Source organism: Chenopodium quinoa, unplaced genomic scaffold (assembly GCF_001683475.1).
Source record: "Chenopodium quinoa cultivar QQ74 unplaced genomic scaffold, ASM168347v1, whole genome shotgun sequence".
Taxonomy (NCBI): domain Eukaryota; kingdom Viridiplantae; phylum Streptophyta; class Magnoliopsida; order Caryophyllales; family Amaranthaceae; genus Chenopodium; species Chenopodium quinoa.
The window spans coordinates 355,441-376,413 of NW_018744284.1; the positions used below are offsets into that span (position 1 = coordinate 355,441).

A 20,973-nucleotide genomic window follows, 5' to 3' on the forward strand; every position below is an offset into this window, starting at 1 on the left:
TTCATCCTTCCGCAACGAGTTTAGGAATTTCTAATTTGTATTCCAACGTCACATTGGTTTTTCGATTGAAATCTATCACCACTTGTATTTAAAACATTTGAATCAAATAGAAGAGTATAGTCCGACATGCATGATGCATCCATTGTAAAATGCACAAAGAGCATCACTCAAAACCTTAATTTCATCAACCTTTCTCAAAGCATTAAATCTTGTTAAGCAATGTGCCATGATATATGGGATTGAAACTCCTATCAATATAATGTTGAACCTCATAAGAATCTTATCAATATAAGTTTCTTAACTAAGCTCAAACATCATTCGAGACCTATCTCTATAGATCTTGATTCCCAAATGTACTCATCATCTTCCTCTTCAAAGTTTTTCATACAAAATGCATTAACCATCATTTGACCCTTCAAGCATGGAACAATCGCTCTTTGTACTAAACCAAGAAGACTGTATAGCTCTCACTAAACATATTGTATACACAAGACCTTTCTTCATTTTATGAGAACATTAAACAATTTGATTACCTCACAAAAATTAAGACCATTAACTCCATGATGCTAACTTCAATCCATTAAAGGATCTTTTATGCATCCCTAGGATTATTGGATTTTCAAAATCATTCTTATTGTATCATATACAAATCTTCTTTCATGAATAATTTCAAGAAAGCGTTTTGTATTCCATCTACCAAATTTCACAAGGTAAAAATCACTAAAATATCTTTAATAGATCTTGGCAATATGACTAATGTAAGGGTTTCATCATAGTCATAGTCATACTATGAATTAATTGATTCCCTTATTAACTAGTCTTTGCTTAATTAGAAAACACTTTTATTCCTTGTCCATTTTTGCTTACAATGGTCTTACCCAATTTGGCCAATTAATCAAGTGTCACACACTTGCTTTTAGACTTGGAATCTATTTCAGATTTCCATGGTTTTAAACCACTTGGAGTTATAACTTGTCAAATCATCTTTATAATTTGCATAATCATTATGTTCCAAAATCAATATTTTAGAACTTTTAGTCAATGTGAAATCATATTTCTTTGGCTAAGTTTTAGATATGCTAGTTATCATTTTGGATCTTTATGCAATAATTGAAACTTATACAATAAGTTTGTTTAATTTTCAATGAGAAACAACAATAGAGGGTGTGCACTTGGAATGTGTTACCTTCGACACATGGTTATTATTCCCATTACACTTTGATGAGACCATGTGTTGTCATTTGTGACATGAGGTGCATCATGCTCATATTGTTGCTTTTATTTGATTACTAATCGAATTTCTCAAGATTTTCGAATTAACTTTTCTCAAACTCCTTTGAGGCTCTCAAACTCTTTCAAGATTCATATACTCCCACTTGCCTTTTTGAAGAGGCACATTAGCATCGGGGTGAACCAGCCATGGTTTGAACCTTGTTTGTTTGTTGCTTTTCTCGAAACTCTTTTGAGACTTATACTACTCCCACTTGACCTTTTGGAAATGACATATTTTCCAGAAGGTCATCTACTTGAGTAACAAACATTTTGTGCTAAGTATGACTTGTGTAGTAGTACCATGTTCTTTGTATAGGAATTGAACGTATATCAAACGATTTAATACAAATTTTATTCCTTTCTTTGTAGAAAGACTTGATAAGAAATTTTCTTATCCATATCACATATGAAGCCTTTGCTGCATTTTGATTCGACGTATGTAATCTTGTTTAGTATTGTAGCTCTTCTTAAAAGTATATCCCTTGAATAATGGTTGGAAGATAGGGTATTTTCATCCATTATCAAAATTTATCTCATATAGATTGGTAGCTCCTTCCATAGACACTTCATAAGGTTTTCTTTTGGAGTTTGTTGTAAAATGATTTCACAACTCTTGGACGTTTATCAAGTTTTTGGCTTAAATTCTCATTATTACGATCATATCGCAATACTTTGAATATCTTTCCAAGTAAATGTCTTGACTCAAATTTTCACCATTACACTCATATTGTAATGTATTTATTAACTTGTCAAGTTGATTTTGAGCTTCATACTGGATATTTTGAACTTTTCAAAAAAAACTTTCACTATTATGCTTCAACTAAGCATAAGTGATCGTATCATAAATTAAGTTTCATTGTCCGTCTCTGGCCTTTGAACCTTAGGTTTTCCTACATCGATATGTATTCGACCTTGAGTTCACATCATCACTTCTCTAAAGGATGACTTTGTCAATTTTCAAACTTAGAATGATATTTACGTATATCAATAGATTCATAATCTAATGATATTGAAAGTCCATCCCTTTGGATCTTCAGTATGCGATGTTCATTTTCATTTGAATCTTTTGACATTTTAGAGACAATTTATATATATATAGAAATGGTTTATCTATATCTACCATATAGAACTTTTAACGTATTTAGCTATTCGAAACACACTTTGATTCAAATAAGCATAGAATAACATTTATTCCATGTTTTGAATCTTCAATGCTTAGTCATTACTAACATTGATTGGTGTTTTGATAATGGCATGAATAAAAAACATCTATTTAATTATATCCAATTATTAGGTAAGGTGAAATTTAAGTTCTACTTGTAAAGTTACAAATTTTTGCTTCTAAATTGTAGAATCTACTTATGAAGTAGCAACATTTGCTTCTAAACTTGTAGATTTATTTCTTCCTTAGCCAAACCTCTTCTTTTAATTCAACCACATTTTCAATGAGAGAAATAAACATGATATCATATGTCCAAGAAGTAGTAATATGCTAAATCAATTTCTATAATATACTTCTTCAACTGGAATATTTTTATTATTTTACCTTCCAACTATATGAGGTAGTTTCTAATTAATTGGAATTGATCCATTTAATTGGAAACATTTGTTATTCATAGCAACTTTTAGCATATAAGTAATTTTAGGTTTTAGAAGTAGCAACTTACTTGCATTTCTTAGGCTATAACTTCTTAATGCAATCCTCATATATTCTTAAACCTTTCCCATTTGAGCAACTTAGAACATTTCTTTTAGGTTCAAAATAATACTTTGCTTAACTTCTTTAAACATTTTCATGATTTTGTTAAGTCTATTCAATTATTATTTATATTAGAGTTTAATCAACTATTTAACTTCATATGATGAAATGGATGAAGAATAATGTCATTTGATCAACTTTTGGTCATATAGACTTCCAATCACTTTCTTATATTCAATCACATTGAAAATAAGAGATTTTATTGGAATTCCATATTTGTCTTTTAGAGGGTTCGTACCACCCATCTCATTATATCCCTTGAAACGCTTTTCAAAATGAAGATGGTGTTGGCATTTTACTCAAACGTTTTGAGTCGAAGAAAACCAACTTGGACATGTGACATGGGTTTCTAAAGCTTGCCTTTTAGAACCATCTTAGTAATATTGGAATATAGGTTTACATATCATCTTTTACACTTTTGAGAACGTTTCTCAACTTTATTTTCAATCGAGGAGATTATATAATCATAAAACTAGAATATATATTACTTACTTAATAAACACAAATTTCAACTATGTTTATCTATAAAGCACCTAAATTAAAATCATAGGTAACTTTAACACTTTATTCAATATTTATTTGTCCCAACTGAATTAAATGATTCCAAGATCCTTTATTCATGTAATAGTTGACCGGACTGAGGCCCTACCATCAAGCATTACATTTTCAAGGTAAGTAAACTCTTTACTAATTGTAACTCTTGGTTGAATAATTAACCATCTCATGTTTAATTATTACCCTTTACTTCAAGGTTTTTAAATGCTTTAGGTAAGCTTGTTGAGCACAACCAATTAAAAGTGTAGAACGTGATCTACCCCAAATTCCCTTAGATAACAAGTGATACCCTGCGGAGGCAGACCCATCACTCATGATCGAAGGGTTTTTAGGTATCTAATTGGAAAAGCAATCTCAATATTACCGAGACCTAGATTTATTATGTTGTGATTATTTAGTGAACTCTAGCGCATCATCATCAACATCAATAAAAACTAGCATGCATAATCTACTGAATGCATAAACAAGACATAGTATGACCCATAATCCTTAGAAAACTAATAAAGTAAATGCTCCCACTTGAATCTTCATGGATCACCATCCTTGATTCACCTTGGGCCTTCACTTCATGGACTTTTAGGATTAACTGCAACCTGTAATTCTAATCTAATCTTTTTACTACTTAAATAAAATAGATAAATTACAAAAATACTTAATCGGTACGCAGACCGTACTTAGATAACAAAAATACATCACGATGGGTAGATTCTATTTAGTAATCTAATGGACCATACTAGTCATTATATAGCAACATAATATCATTATAAAACTGCCACATAATAAGTATCACGTAAATATGCTTGCCTAAAGTACAACATCGAATGTTCATAATTAAGGAAACATGGTACCTAAATATCTCATATTTTAAAACTGTAAGTAGATAATATCATATATTATTCATGACCAATTATAAAATATCATATATTTTAATTTAGGTATGAGATAGAATCAAATCTTATTTTAATCTTGGAAAGATTAATCATATTTATTCTCCATGATTATCCTAACTAATTTAGGAGATTATATCCTAAATACTTAGCCAATCACATAATTTTAAATCAATTATATCCTAAAATAATTATGGGATAATCTAATTAGTAAATCAATATCCATATCTAATCTTTTTCTCAAAATATCCTAACAAACTTATCAAAATTAACAACTTTAATTTTGACAATTATCTTTAAAAAAAAAATAAATAAATAAAAATCTGATTTTTAAATTTTGAATTTTAAATAAAATAATTTTTTTTATTTAATTGAAAAATCGCGCCAGCTACCGTGGTGTGGCCGACCGAATCTAGCCACGGTGGTCGTACACCATCAGGTGTACGCTGCACAGCAGCAGCAGTGCCGCGCAACCGTTGCACAGTGTTGCTGCTACTCCCGCTGCTTCCCGGGCCTGCTGCCCCGCTTTACCCTCCCTCTTGGGCCACCACCGGCGGCAGCCACCGTGGCCGCACCACCCAGCTGCCGTTGCCACCAAAAACAGCCCCAATAACTTTTTTTTTTTGAGATTTAACTTAATTAAAAAAACACTTGTTAAAATTAAATTAAATTGGTCCAAGTAATTTAAAATTAAATCACATTCAATCTTAATATTAGGGTTCTTCATGAAAATAATTCCCAATTAAATTTAAGACTTAAAATTAAATCATTGATCATGCAAATTCATAATCTATACATGAAATCAAATAAATTAAATTCATGAAACATAAAACAATCGAAATTATTTAAAAACAAAAATACAAAATCAAAATTTAGGGTTTAGGGTTTCGAAATTTTCGAACTAGGATTTGGGGGGTCAAATTTTCGAACCGAATTAGGGCAAAATTGGTCCAATATTTTAGGGAAAAATTGAGCAAATTAAACACCTTTAATGATTCCATATGTTAAATCATCATTTAACATAATAATTGACCCATAATTAAATTATTCTCCCTCTTAATTGAATAAAAATTTGTAGACATCAAAGAATTATGATCAATATGTGTACATGCATAAGGCTAACTGATACCACTGTAGGGTTTTAGGTACTAAAAGTGGAATTGCATGAATCATATTCATAAGTACCTAAACAGGATCTTTGCACAACACATAAAGAACACATATTTATACCTTTGAAACGTGATTCCATGAGTGATCGAGCAAGAACAATTAGGATAACAAGAACCCCAAATGTGATTCCTCTACTTGGTCCACGGGCAAGGATTGAACCTCCACTAATGCTAGTAAGTCGATCACGAACACTTCGAGCTACCTTCTACGAAGAGGGGAGGAGAAAACCGAGCCACGAACAACCACGACCACCACTGTGCACCACCGTGCACCACCGGCGTATGCGAACATGAGGGGAGAGAAGAGAGTGAGTGCTTGAGGCTTTAGGGTTTGGTTGCTAACTTGTCAATTCTCATTTGACTGCCAATTGTGTTGTATAGCAAACCCTAGGCAAGGCCTCTATTTATACATCACATGTATAATTAGAGTTCAAACCAAGCCCAAATTACTCCCTCTTTAATCCCATATGGTCGACCACTTCACGAGGCCCATTATTGGGCTTCTTTCTTTTGTTTAATCCATCACCCTTGTGGTATCTGACTAGCCTAAAGTTCATTTATCATATCTAGCAATAGACAATGACGACCCAAAAGAATGAACTAATTATTTCCATAATAATGATCCATGATATATCTAGTAATTGCACTTGACGAAAACATAAATCCTTCATGTCGGGCCTCGTATTTCCCACGAGCAAAACCTATTTGCTAATCGTTTCGGTACCCCTTTTGTTAATGGAGATTGAAACCTTGCTGTAAACATCTTAGAGAGCAATAGTTGAGGGATATGAAATTACCTCCAAACTTGTTTCATTAATAAAGCCTTATTAAAATACCAAGACTTTGCACTCCCAGTCCCCCCCCCCCATTCCTTTTGGAAGATTTTCTTAGTCTCTAGCCACCCAGTGCATACGTTTGTTCTCCCTGTTTGCCCATATAGGAAAAAGGCGAGTAAAGAATCCACTTTATTCGAATTGTACGATGGAATCTCAAAACAATTTAGGTTATGAGAAGCAATAGCAATAAGGACAGAGTTGATAAGAACTATCTTCTGTGGTTGAGAAAGGCATACCGCATTTCACGCTGATATCCTTTCACAATGCTGACCACTATAAACTGAAAACAAGCCTCTTTCCTACCCATCAAATCAACAAAGGCACCCAAGTACATGTAACCCTAGTTGAGAAACCTTACTCATTCCTAAGATAGATTTAAAGGAATTCTGCACGGAGAAAGGAGTATTAGAGCTAATTTTGAAATGGACTTACCCAAGTTAAACTATTCACTTGAAACCCAGCAAAATCGACATAGAATATTTGTCACATTCCTACAACTCTAAGTTGTAGCTTTGAAAAACAAAAGGGCATTGTCAGAAAAAAAAAATGCAAAATTGAAGGACCTTTCAACCCAAGCTTAATTCCATCGAAGAGTCGCATATCACATCCTTGTTGTAGCATACAAGACATAAAATCCATGCAAAATAAAAAGAGACAAAGAGATAATGAGTCTCCTTCGCGTAATCCACATGAAGGTTTGAATTGATCGCTCATATCGCCGTTCAGTTGTAGTTTATTTGTCACTGTCAACATGCATTGTCCTATCATTTGAACCCACGTAGGAGGAAAGTCGTAGCACTTTAGCACTCGTCGCAAAAAATCTCACTCCACTCTATCATACGCTTTCACTACAACAAATTGATCTTTGTGCCAAGGGTAAAATCGTGGCACAAGTTTAAAATTCCTTGTGCTATGTAATTTAGCCACGAGAATTTCGAAATTTACTCATGTGGCATAAGAGGCCATGGCTAGGAATTTGCCACGGAAAAATGAATGTCGTGGTAAATTTTAATTTTTATGCCACGTGTATACACGTGGCAAACAAATTCACTTGCCCCGAATATTAACGTGGCTATCAAATTACTTGCCACAAGTTCTACCATGGCTAATAAACTCTTTCGCCATAAATATTACCGTGGCTAATAACACTAGAAAAAAGCAATTGGCACTGGTTCAAAATGGCTTAAAAGCAACAATTTTTCATTTTTCAGCCAAAATGATCAATAGACATAGTACATATATACACATAAAACTTAGATATTTTCATTTATAGTTAGTAGATTTACACTTTTCATCCAAAAAAATGAAAAAAAAAAACAAAAAAAAAACTAAATAGAGCTCATTACAATTCGAGCAGTAGCAATGTTCCAGAAGAGAGAAACAACAGCGCTCCACTACAGCAGCAGAGATAAAACCTGGAGCACTAAAACACTTGGCTTTCTCCAGCTAGAGCCACTTCTCTTCTATTATGAATGCAAACTTCAAATATTTTGGCATAAAGTGATAGAGCAAGAGGAGCATGAAAGATTCCAGCACATCCACAAGAAATTCCTTCTTCCACCTCTCATGAAGAGCACTGTCAGTCCCAAGAAAATATTCTTTACTCCCACAAGTTACCGCTGAAATAAGTGCCTTCCCCTGCATGTACAACCAAATGGTACAATCAGAGAACGCAGAGCAGAAAAAATGATAGATATTCATGTCAAAGACACAACAGAGCAAATGTCACATCGTTTCTTTGCTTGATTAGTCATAGCAATACACACCCTTATCATAAATCTCACGGTAAAAAAAGAAGAATTTTTTTTATTTTGATTCAATGCTGATTTGTAAGCACATAGTATGGACTTCCCTTTTGAGAATTGGAAGATACTTACCTTTTGAGCATTGAAGATAGTAGTTTTGTGCAGTGGCTGCAAGCCTCCTTGGAAAAGAGAGTTCCAATCCAATACAAGGTGTTCGGAGTCACAGTGGCTGTGTTAATGTAAAATAAAGAAGCAAGATTAATTGTTGATTTCAGCGCTGAAAGAAAGTCGGAAAATTTGTTGAATAAGTGAAAAGGATAAACTTACCTCCATCGCCTAATTCAACAAACTTGACAGCATCGCCGTAGTGATATGTTTCGTCACAACTTTTAGCTGAGAAAGTCTCTGTAATAAAGGTCTTACAACTGACTCATTGAATAACATTTCCCGATAAAATATATTCGCGTCGGGATCTGTAACCTCCCATGAACCTGTTAATAAACACAAATTTTCAGTCTTAAATAATACTTTCTTCGCATCCAGTTGCCTGAAGAAAGAGACAAAGAGATACTAAACAGTCACCTACTGTAATAACATCATGAGATTATTTCTCATACAGTACAAGTAGCTCCAGGAAGGTTGAACTAAAGCACACCAAAAGCATTTTCATGTTTCATGACTGTCAAGAATTGAAAAGGTACAAACTCATAACTTCGTCTTAAATTATCCATTTCATACAATGAGAAGCAAGTTTATTAATACAATGTCTTTGATCACACCCTGGAGAAAGAGAGAGAGGCAAGACCTTTTGCTTGAAATGGGGGAGATCGGGTTGATTTGCTTTGGAGTTTAGTAACTCAGTTTCTCAACTTATGATTAACTCTGTTTTTCCCTTATATTAGTGTCTTGCCTATTGTCTCTAACTCATGTTTCATTCCAGGAAGTAAAAGAAAACTTTGAAATACGAGTAGATATACAAGAAAAGACAACACTAACTGTCGCGCTGCATTTATTCATGATATAAAACTTACCAAGAGAGGCATATTTTGCACAGAAGCCATCTCTTGCAGCACAAGCAAACACTTTCCAAAATGATCAGTGACACCATCCTTTGAGTTAGTTATTGCATCAGCAGAGTCCAATTTGACAGCATAAACCACCCCACTATCCTGTGAAAATAATTACATTACCAATCAAACAAACTTAAATTTGATAATTAGACACCTCATTACCCAACTGATGACTTTGGGAATGCTAATATACTAGTGACACAAACAATGTCCCAATTAATGCAAACGAGTTAAACAGCTATGCTAAAGGGCAGAAGGGGCACTCACCCTGAACCCAGACCTTTGGTTCAACCAAATTGTACTCATAAGTTCACAACCAGGTGGCAAGTTAAACATTAGCAACCAAATTAGATTCAATCATCAAATTAGGCTTACAGTTTTTGGGGAAAAAGCTCCAATTAAATAGTTGCATCCACCAAAATTTTATAGCAACAAAATCAAGTTCCTTATCTTATTAGTACTCATAAATTCACATCCCCTCCCAATTAACTTGTTCCTTGTCAAACAACTTTATTTATATGAGTCGGTTTACTAAAAGCTCCAATCATCAATCTCGCGGCTTAGCTAATATTGCATTGGCAAGGATAGTGTTGACTGACAATATTCACCCTTCACCCACAATATATTTTGTTTCAGAACACATCATAATCAAAGTAAGGTCACAAACTCACAAAGTGTAAAATGTGAAGGCATCAATAATTTCTACTCTGACAAATGACTAGAATTTATATTCAATATGCAGAAATACATAGCAAACATCCATCAACCAAATTGTTGAAACTTACATAATTTGACAAAAAAAAAAAAAAAAAAAAAAAAAAAAAAAAAAAAAGTAAAAAAATTGATAAAAATAAAACGCGTAGATTTGTATAAATTAGTCCTGAAGATACGAATTGAGCAAGTACCTAAAAAAAACCAAACTAAAAGAAGAAGGAAAAAAAAAAGGGATTTTACCTTTAAAAAATAATTGCAAGTTCATTCACGAACAGTGGAAACAAATTGAAATCAAATAAGAAATTAAATTGAACTTAAATCAAACAAAAAACCCTAACCTCGAATTTCTAATTTATGGTTCTAAATTGATTCGAATTCGTTGTTTCTTTAATTATCGCATGAAAAATAATATAAGTGGCTCGAAATTAGATCTTGAACTTTTCGATTTTACTGAAAAAAATTACCGACAGGACCACCACCATCAGTCCATCACCATAGGAACGATATTACGGGAAAAAGGATGAATTTTAGAGGTGAACAATGTAGAACAAGAAAGATGGAGTCTTTGAGAACTTGGAAAATTTTATGAGAGACATGAAGCACAGGGTATTGGGGATTTGGGGTAAGAAATGAATTTTGACAGGAGAGAAGGTATAGGAAAATTAAACTAAACTAAATAAAAATCAAAGCGGTTTTTCCACTTTCTCAGTTAATTTTTTTTTTTCAACTTTTGCTATTTTAGTCCGCTAACCATTATATGCAACTTTCAATTTTCTTTCTATTTTTTGGTAAACAAAATCCTTTGAAATTATAAATTTACCCTTACTTAAAAATTCAAATTTTCTTAATTTTACCCTTATCTTATTTTAATCACAATAACCTTTTTAATCTAATCTAAACTTATTAATCTAATTCTACCCACCCCATTTAATCATCTCCTAGTCTACCCACCACCCATTCATCTCTTTCTTCAACCTCTCTTCATCTCCTTCACCCAGTTCATCTCTTTCACCTTCAGCCTCTTCATCCCTCCTCCCTCACGAGTCACGACCAGCCCCTCACACCACCATTCTCTCTCCTATTACTGTAACTTAGTCTCTACTCTACTACACTCCACTCTTCTTCTTCCTTTTTAAACTGTTCTTTCTCTCTCCAAAACAACCACCACCATGAAATCACTCGAAAGCCGCCATTAACTCACTCTCTTTCCTCTCAAATTTCTCTGTAAAACTAACCCATAAAAATGAGGTGTACAACTTCAAAGCTTGACAACGAAGACACCGTTCGCCACTGCAAAATGGGATCTACAATTTGATTTGTTTCGTTTTTCGTTTTTGTTTCGTGTTTTTATTGTTAATTTTCCGTTTTGTAAGCTTATTGTATGTTTTTGTATTGTATTTCTATTGTTAATTTTTCGTTTTATTATTAATTTTTATTGTTGATTATTGTAGATCTACAATTTTGTATTTTTTTCGATTTTTTTGGGTGATTTATCTTCGAATTTCTGGGTTTTTTTTGGATTTTGTTCGATTCTTTTGGGTTAGGCTTAGTGTGGTGAGTTGGTTACGATGGGGTGAGTGGGTGGGTGGAGCTGCCGGATTTTTGGGTGGTCTGGGTTAGAGGTGGGTCTAGGGCATGGGTTTTGGGTTTTATTGAAGGTGGTTGCGGTGGTGGTTTCGTGGGGTTGGTTACGGACTGGTTTCGTGGACTGCAAGTTCAGACTGGTTTCGTGGGGTTGGTTGCGGTGGTGGTTTCGTGGGGGTGGTAGTGGTGGTGGTGAAGCCGGCGGTGGTGTTGGTGGAGGCGGCGGTGGTGTTCGCTGGTCTTGGTGGTGGCAGTGGGTGGTTGATTTCTTTAAACATTCTCTTTCCACCTTAATTACATACTCCTATAATATATTAATCACCATTATACTTCCTTTAATATTTGACCCTTAAGTTTTGCCTCGTGAACCGCAATTTGCCCCAAAGTTGCAAATAAAAATTAACGGAGGGAGTATATAGTAACCCCGTTTTTTGCACTTTTCTACGTTGTGCCCTAACATATATGACTTTCTACGCTATAACTTAAAAGTACGAAGAGTCACTATATGGTGACCTCGTCGTTAAACTGCCGTTAGTTGCTTCCGTTAACTTTAATGAGAGTGCGTATAGGTAGTCTATTATTAGTTTTGGGGGGAATATTTCACAAGAATGTCATATCATATTATCATTCTGCAAAATCAATCAGAGAAACAAAAAGGAAAGCCATAGACCTGTCCAGAATATGGCGAGCCTTCTTCATTAGCCTTTCTACCAGGAGGAACCATAGGTAAAACCTGCCACCAAATTTCCAGCAATTAATTCAAAAAATCACCAAATTAAAAAAGCAATTTCATCTCAAAAAACTACAAATCATCAAAAATTAAAACCATCTGCCAAAAAGAGAGCAGCCAGCAGAATGAAGCCAATAGATGAACCAAAAAGCTTCGTCTCCGAGATCGCCAATGTCGTGAGGTCCAGGCAACGACGTTGGATGTAGTAGAATTCTAGCTCTTCGCCGGTCCGACGGAGACGACTCCGGCAAAAACTCATCGTAATTAACATGAAGATCCTCGCCGACCCCGGTGGTGGTGATGGCGGCGTTAGATACGGCAGTGACGGAGGTAAGGTGTGTGGAGGTGACGGCGGAGGAGAGAGAAAGTGAGGAGGTAAAAATGAGGATAGGTTTGGAAGGAATGAATGAAGATGGAAAAAAAAGAGAGAGAGTTGAGAGACGCCATTGTTATAGGTATCACCATTGTTAGGGAGAAATTGGAGGAGGAGAGAGAATTTGTATGGAAGTGTAATAACATTAAAAGTTAACGGAAGCAACTAACGGCAGTTTAACGGCAATGTCACCATATAGTGACTCTTCTTACTTTCAAGTTACAGCGTAGAAAGTCATATATGTTAGGGCACAACGTAGAAAAGTGAAAAAAAAAAAACGAGGTTACTATATAGAAAAACCCAATCAAAGCACTAGTTAATTGGAAATCAGTACCAAAGCTTTTGGGTACCAATTTAATCTGATATTTATTTTATTGGGTCTACCCGTCTTGTTTAGGTAGGGGTCAACATGAGTTGGATACTTGAACAGTCGAATTGTTAACACTATCGGTTCAGGGAACCGATAACACTAAAAATGATAACCATGAACAGAATTAATAAATTCGTCCAAATTTTCGAATAGTTTATCGGGTACCCAATATAATATCCAATAGGAAAAATTTAGACATTATACTTTAGTTATTGTGATATCATTCAACTCTAATCAACACCACCACATGATGTCAACCAAGTTGCTAATAATATTACTAATCACTCAAAATTATGAAGTAAAGTAGGAATTGTAATTTTGGATGAATAGATTTAAGTAGGGAAAAAAAAATTGCTTATCGGATCGGGTAACCATTAATTTTAAAATGATATCCAATAGCCGTACCCAATAATGAATTATCGGATCGGGTACCCTAATTTTTGGATCGGTTACAGATCGAGTTTTCGGTTTTTCGGATAATTTTTGCTCAGCTCTAAGTTTAGGCACCTGTTTTTTAAAAATCATTGTCTATCTCTTATTGTTTTTTTTTTTTTTTTTTGCTTTTTTCTACAAGTGTAATTCATACACTGGGTAGATTTAACTAAAAAAAATTATATTATATTAAAAACCATGTCATATGTGCTTCTCACGGGAACATGTGGTACTAGTGTAAAGTTTGCCACGGAAAACACTACTTGTGGCACAAATGTAAAGTTTGCCATGGGAAAAGAGCTACTCGTGGCACAAATGTAAAGTTTGCCACGGGAAAAGCACTACTCGTGGCACAAGTGTGGTATTTGCCACGATAAATACACTACTAGAAAAAAGACTTATGACAACAACAATAATCTGTTACCATATGTCCTATTAATGTTGCCATATGCCTATAGCAACGGATTATAAACCGTTACCAATAGGTGTCGTTGCTAAAACTCTTTGGCAACATCTTTCATGTATTAGGCAACATTTATTGTAAACTGTTGCTGTAAATAATTATGACAGCGCTTTTCTTAGGTAGCACTTTTTAACTTATGCTAACACTTATTCAACAACTTTTAGTAACATTTTTAAAGTTAAAGCAACAATTTTTGCTAATTTTAAGCAACACTTATTAGCTTGATACTAGTTGACGTTAAAAATTAAGGCAACACTTTATTTTGTTTATGGCAATGCTTCCAATTGAAACTAAGGGACACTTTTAAACCTGTTAGTGGCAACGCTTCTAATTGACATTAAAGCAATAGATTTAATAATGCATATATATAATAAGTGACTTGCTTAAATAGCATATGATCGATAAACTTTCGCTTAGAAATAAGTTCTCCATAAAAATTTATTCGTAGTTAATTCAAATTCATTCTAAATGATAAGCTAAATATTTATTACAAACAACAAAAGCATTCAATCCAAATATTTCATACATTAAACTAATAAAAATTCCAAAACCAAATTAAAAAATCAATCTAATATTTTTTCTCAAAGTCCAATAAATCTTTAGATGTTTGATGGAACACTTCATACTTGGATATATATATATAGTAAGACTCTTATATTCAATTAAAAAAATAATTCTCAAATGAATTATTTATGGAACATTATTATTAAAACACTAGAAATTACATAATGAAAATAAAAAAATATTTCATCAAAAAAAGGCAAGAAGCAGGTATCGTAGCAACATCACAAGAGTATAAGGAAGTAACATCAAAGGATCATAAATTTGTGTAATCATAGAGACTACATTGTCAAAGTAACTCCACTATTTTGAGTCTTTAATCGTGAATCACGTTCTCTAGTGTAAAACCTATAACCATTGATAAAATACCCAATGTACCTTCTGGCCTTAGGATTAGGACCTTTAGAAAACCAAAAGAAGTTCTCCATTAACCTGCTCCCTTTGTACTTTTCCAAAAAAACCAATCAATAAAATCTTTACTATGACTTTGTGCACTATCCCATCTACGCTTTCGACCTCGGCTATTCACCCAAATTTCATGTTCTCTGAATTATAAAAGAAAAAATATCATTATTTTTATTAGATTAAAATTATAAAAACTGAAAATATATTAAAAGAAAAAAACTCTTACTTGATGTATGTTTCAACTGTTGCATTGTTGCAATTGAAGACAATATATCTATGAGCTTGTTTCAGACTTTGGAAATCTAATGTAAATCCTTTTCATTTTCTCTTCCTTTTCCCTCCAATAGGATGTCCTACTTTAGGAAACAAAGATAATTCATCATCATGCTGATTCAAGGAAAAATTCCTAGCACATCTTCTATCTAGTCTAGTGTTTACACCTTCACGCAAATATCGAGAAATAAATGTCAAGCACTCTTCCATCATATACCCTTCTACTATACTTCCTTCGGGATTACTCCTATTTCGAACATAGGACTTCGGCTTACCTAAATACCTCTCAACAAAGTACATCCATCGATATTGCACAAGTCCACCAAATTTGATTTCCTCTACTAAATGAACAGGAGATGAATCATAACATCAAATAATGCAGGAGGGGATATCATTTCAAATTGACAAAGTATATTGTCAACTTCATATGCTAACCTATCTAATTCTTCAAGATTAACAATTTTACTACATATACCATGATAAAAGTTCCCCAATCTAGTCAAAGGTACTGCAACATTTTTTGGCAATGTCTTCCCGACGGCAACTTGAAGCAAGTGATGCATTATAACGTGTACATCATGAGTTTTGTAGCTAGAAAAATTTCTTTCTTTAACATGCACACACCTCTTTGATGCATACCCATAAGGTAACTTTGTTTCCTTAAGAACTTTGAGAAACAAATCCTTCTTTGCATTACTCATAGAATAAGGTGCTTGTGGAAATAGCATGTGGCTGCCATCTTCAGATGGATAAGGATAGAGGTGTGGTTTTATGCCAAGATCCAACAAATCCAAACGTGCCTTATTATGGCCTCTTGTCTTTCCTGGAATGTCTAACAAAGTGCCAACAATATTATCGAAGACATTTTTCTCGATATGCTTGACATCTAAATTATGACGATATTTAATATTAGACCAATAAGACAGTTGAAAAAAGCATGATTTCTTTTTCCATAGACCTTTACCACCTCCACCTTTACTTTTCTTCCTAAAATCATTTTCAAAGTTCTTTAATTCATTCATCAAATCAGTACCTGATAATTGAGAAGGTGCACACCTATCCTTTACTTCTCCATTATGAATTTGTATTTTTCCGCCAAGGATGATCCATATCAAGATGCCTTCGAATATCCATGTAACTGTTCTTTTTGCTGTGATGCAAGTATTTAGGTTTCACGTCATGGTTACAATTAGGACATGCATAATTTCCTTTAGTTGACCATCAGACAACATGGCGTAAGCTGGAAAATCATCAATCGTCCCCATAATGCAGCATGCAATTGAAATAATTGTTTTTTAAATGCATCATAAGTCTCAACCCCAAATTCCCATAATTCCTTCAATTCGTCAATTACTGGTTGTACAAAAACATCTATGTCATTTCCAAGAGACTTAGGGCGAGGAATTAACAAAGACAACATATAATATTCCGATTTCATAGAAAGCCAAGGTGGAAGGTTGTAATTTATCAACACAACAGGCCATGTGCTGTGAGCAACACTCATAGTTTGAAATGGATTGAATCCATCACTAGCAAGAGCTAAACGTACATTTCATGCTTCATTTTTAAAGGCGGGATATGATGAATCAAAGTCCTTCTTAAGATTGGGCATCTGCCGAATGTCTAATTTGGATGTCTAATTTTGTCATCTTTTATTCGGCCTTTATCATGCCAAACCATTAATTCGGCTGTTTTGGAACACATGAATAGTCTTTGCAATCTAGGTATCAAAGGAAAATGCCTTAAGACTTTGGCAGGAACATTGTTAGACTTCCACCTAGATGTACCACACTTAGGACAAACATCCGCTTCTTCAAATTCCTTCCTATAAAGAATACAATCATTGGGACAAGCATGGATTTTTTTTTTAATTAAGACCCGAATTCTTCACTATATTTCTAGAATCATTAAATGATTTAGGAAGTTCGGCCATTGGAAATGCCTCTCTTAATAACTTTAAAAGATCACCAAAGGCTACATTGCTTAAGCCATTAAGGCACTTAAAGAGAAACAAACGAATTATGAAAGACAATTTTGAGAAAGTTTTACAGCCCAGATAGAGCTCTTTCTTTCCTTCTTCCACCAAATGAAAAAATTTTCTAGCCTCCTCATGTGGCTCACTTTCAACCTCATGATCTCTATTTAGACCTTCACCCACATCTCTAAAAGTATCATGTAGTAAGCCATCGATATCATCCTGTGTACTTTGATTATTTACTTCATGCATAGTTTGCCTATCATTATTTGTAGAAGAATATCCCTCCCTTTGCAAGACCTACTCCTTGAATCCCTTCACAAACCTATTAACAATCAAATGATCATAAACGTCATCTCTAGAATGGCAAAAACGCCTCGAACACGTTTTACAAGGGCAAAATATTTGATCTCCAATGGAGTCCTTGGCAAAATAATCATCAAGAAAAAAAATTCAAAGCAACTTTAAAGTCCTCCGCACTTTTAGGATAGTTCATCCAATTTTGATTCATAACTTAATTTATGTCAATTCCTAAATTACACAAGCAACTAAATTTAGAGATCATCTATATTATGAAATGAAAGAATATATTTGATAGATATTAATTGGAAAAATATACAATACTAAAGCTGAAAATAGAAATCTGAAGCAAATACATATAAAGATCATCTATGATATCTAAACACGTACACATATTAGTTATAAACCAAAATCTAGTACATATAAGTTTATGAGTATTAAGATCAAAAGTTATATATCAAAAGAGAATAATTAGTTTTACTCACTTGAAAATGTTTGATGTGAAAGAGTGACAGATTGGTATTTTTGGAATGTATCACTTGGATATGTTTTTGGAAGATACATTACTATCAGAAACAACACCAAGAATTCAGTCATATATATATATATATATATATATATATATATATATATATATACACACACACACACACCCAAATATTTGTCAGTGCATTGCATTTGAATTTTGTCATCTGAAATAGCTAGGGTCATACACTAATCTAGTTTCAGATGCAGGTATATATGTGTATTAAAAAGAAGGGATAATCCATCTGTGATTTGACACGAACTAACCGGCACCTTTCCAAGTTCTATCCGGATGGAATGCATCGTTACCAATTCATTCCGTTTTAATCACTCATTGAAAATTCTGTCTCTTTTTTCCAAAAACTTAGCATCTACGTATTACTAGGGCCCTTGCATACGCCTAATGTATGAATAATGTTCAATGAATTGTTTGTGAGGAAGACACAATTTATAAGAATTGTCCAAAACAGAACCAAGAAAACAATTTATTCCATTCTGATTGAACTGGTTTCAGTTCCATTATTTACCTTCACTATTGCACTTAACTGAGATTTAATATAAGCAAGGTAGTTTTCAATTATGTTTCACACAAAATCCTTAATTTTCAACAAATTCACCTAAGTGGCTCTGCTATAATCATCCACAGTGGTTAAAAAATATGTTGAACCATCTATATTTGGAGTCTTATATTGCCCCCAGAGGTCTATGTGCACAAGATTAAATTCCCCAGCAATACTACTCTTACTGACAGCTAAAGGTAATTTGTGGTGTTTCGAAATAGAACATGTATCACAACAAAAATTCTTAACTAATTTGCAATTAAAAAAATCAAATTGTTTCATTTTAGAAAAAGATCCATGTCCAAGCCTAGGATGCATAACATCTAGGGAAACAATATTATTACAAGCCAAAACTTCAGAATTATTTACTTAACTTGCTGCTAAAATAGTATTAGAATAGAACTAGCTAGTCACATCAACAGAACTAGCTAATCGCATATACAAGAGTCAATCATCTAGCACAGTATATAGGGATCACGTAATCTGATGTACACAGCCTAACCCCCTGCTATTATATTAGGAATGTAACCCTTTTAGATCCTTGATCTGACAATCTGACATGTAATCACCATATTCTACTTTAAAAACAGATAAGCAGATGACAAAGCAGAAGACCTTTTATGAGTCAATACACTATAATCCAAACCTTAAAAATAAGAATTTCACTAGCTATGCAGATTCAATTAGCCAAAGAAGTAGTCTACAATTGTATAAAAATGCAACAGATTTCCCAACTCAGGTCAAAAATTTAACGTAGGCAAAAACCATTATATAAGACAAATTCAAAGAAAGATATGCGAGAGATAACATTCTATGCAAAAGGCAGTAGCATACAAGAGATCATTGATGTTCTGCTTGTTCATTCAACATCATATACCACCTCTATTTGATCTGCTAAAATAATTCGATAGTTTTTGTGATGTAATTAAACCATCTAACAAAAAGCACAAACATTATCCGAAAATATCACATGAATTCCCCATCTAATAAAACTATATCACGCAATTTTATTAGAAATTGATAAACAACTTTATAAATTAATGCATACAAATTGTTTATAATTACATCAAATCATGCAAATTCCCTAATTTTTATATCATTGGAACCCAATTTTCCCTTATCAACACTAATATACCCAATTAAATACCTTAGAATTGTGAAAATAGTATCAAATAGAAAAAATTAAAAACACCCAATCAATACTAACCTCTATGTCGATCTTGAAGATAGTAGAAATAATCCGCTAAACTGTTGAATGATCAGCCCCCTTTTGCCTTGTCTTTGAAACAATCAACGAAATTCAACAATAATTTGCAGTTTAAGATGTGAGTTAAGTGAGGAGAGAGAAACGAAATTAGAGTTTAATTTGGGGAATTTTAGAACAGTGGGAAAAGATGAAAAGACAGAGGGAAACCAAAATAATGAACCGCCTAATCCTGAAAATTTTATTAAAAAATTTCCATCACCCATTATTCTTTATATGTTTTTATTTTTTTACAAGGATAGTAAACTGTTGCCACATACCATCTTTGACTCGGTCATTGAAAAGTGTCGCCATATTTTTTGTATAGCAACAGTTTTTAATAGACCGAGACTAATCACATTAATAAAATAAATTTTTTTGCAATATGTCTAGTTATAGCAATGCTAACCAAACTGTTGCAAAAATTGACGTTGTTATAGCCCTATTTTGTTATAGTGATAAATACCCGTGGCATAAATTATTCTTCTTATTTAGGTTTTGTAACATAGTTCATTTTTCCTGTGGCTAGATGAAATTATGCCACGAATTTGGATTTCCCGTGGCATAATTCGTGGCACAAATGATGATTTGTTGTAGTGTTTGCTCATATCAATCTTTACCGCAGCCAAAAAATCCAAACCTGATACTCTCTTGTTTATTTTATCCACAAATCCGTGGCTATGAAGAATGTTGTTTGACATCTGTCATCTTGTAATAAAAGCATGTTGGGACTTGGAGATTAGATTAGGTAAAGTTTTGTTCATTCGATTCACCAAACACTTAGAGACACATTTATAAATTGTGTTGCTAAGACTGATAGGTCGTAGCTGCACCAAATTTTCCGGTGTCACAATCTTTAGAACCATAACCAAGATTGAGTGACTCCAATCTTTAAAAGTAAACCCCATTTGATAGAAGCTTTGAGTTGCAAGGACAACCCGATCTCCAACTTTATCCCAATGTTTATTGAAGAAGAAAGTTGTGAACCCATCCGGACTCAGGCTCTTATCTCTATTTAGGCCCGACATAGCCTTGCGTGCCTCATCGATCGTCAGATCTTTTGCCAGGATTGCCACTTATCTAGTACTTATACCAGGAATATCCAGTTCCCATAAGAGGTCATTTGTATCTTGATCAATACTTAATCGTTGCTCTAGATATAATACATTCTT

The 20,973-nt window shown here is 33.6% G+C and overlaps 1 long non-coding RNA gene across 2 annotated transcripts; it reads right to left on the bottom strand.

The window, feature by feature from the left end:
• Window positions 1-7,518: 7,518 nt before the first annotated feature.
• Window positions 7,519-20,118, bottom strand: LOC110694943. 2 transcript variants are annotated; one of them, XR_002505990.1, is made up of 6 exons: window positions 19,766-20,118; window positions 12,262-12,324; window positions 9,255-9,392; window positions 8,551-8,714; window positions 8,356-8,452; window positions 7,519-8,116 (listed from the first exon to the last, which is right to left on the bottom strand). It is a non-coding gene; the product is annotated as an uncharacterized LOC110694943 (long non-coding RNA). The 2 variants fall into 2 exon arrangements; XR_002505991.1 differs by lacking the exon at window positions 12,262-12,324 and having other exon boundaries at window positions 19,766-20,117.
• Between the last annotated feature and the right edge of the window lie 855 nt (window positions 20,119-20,973).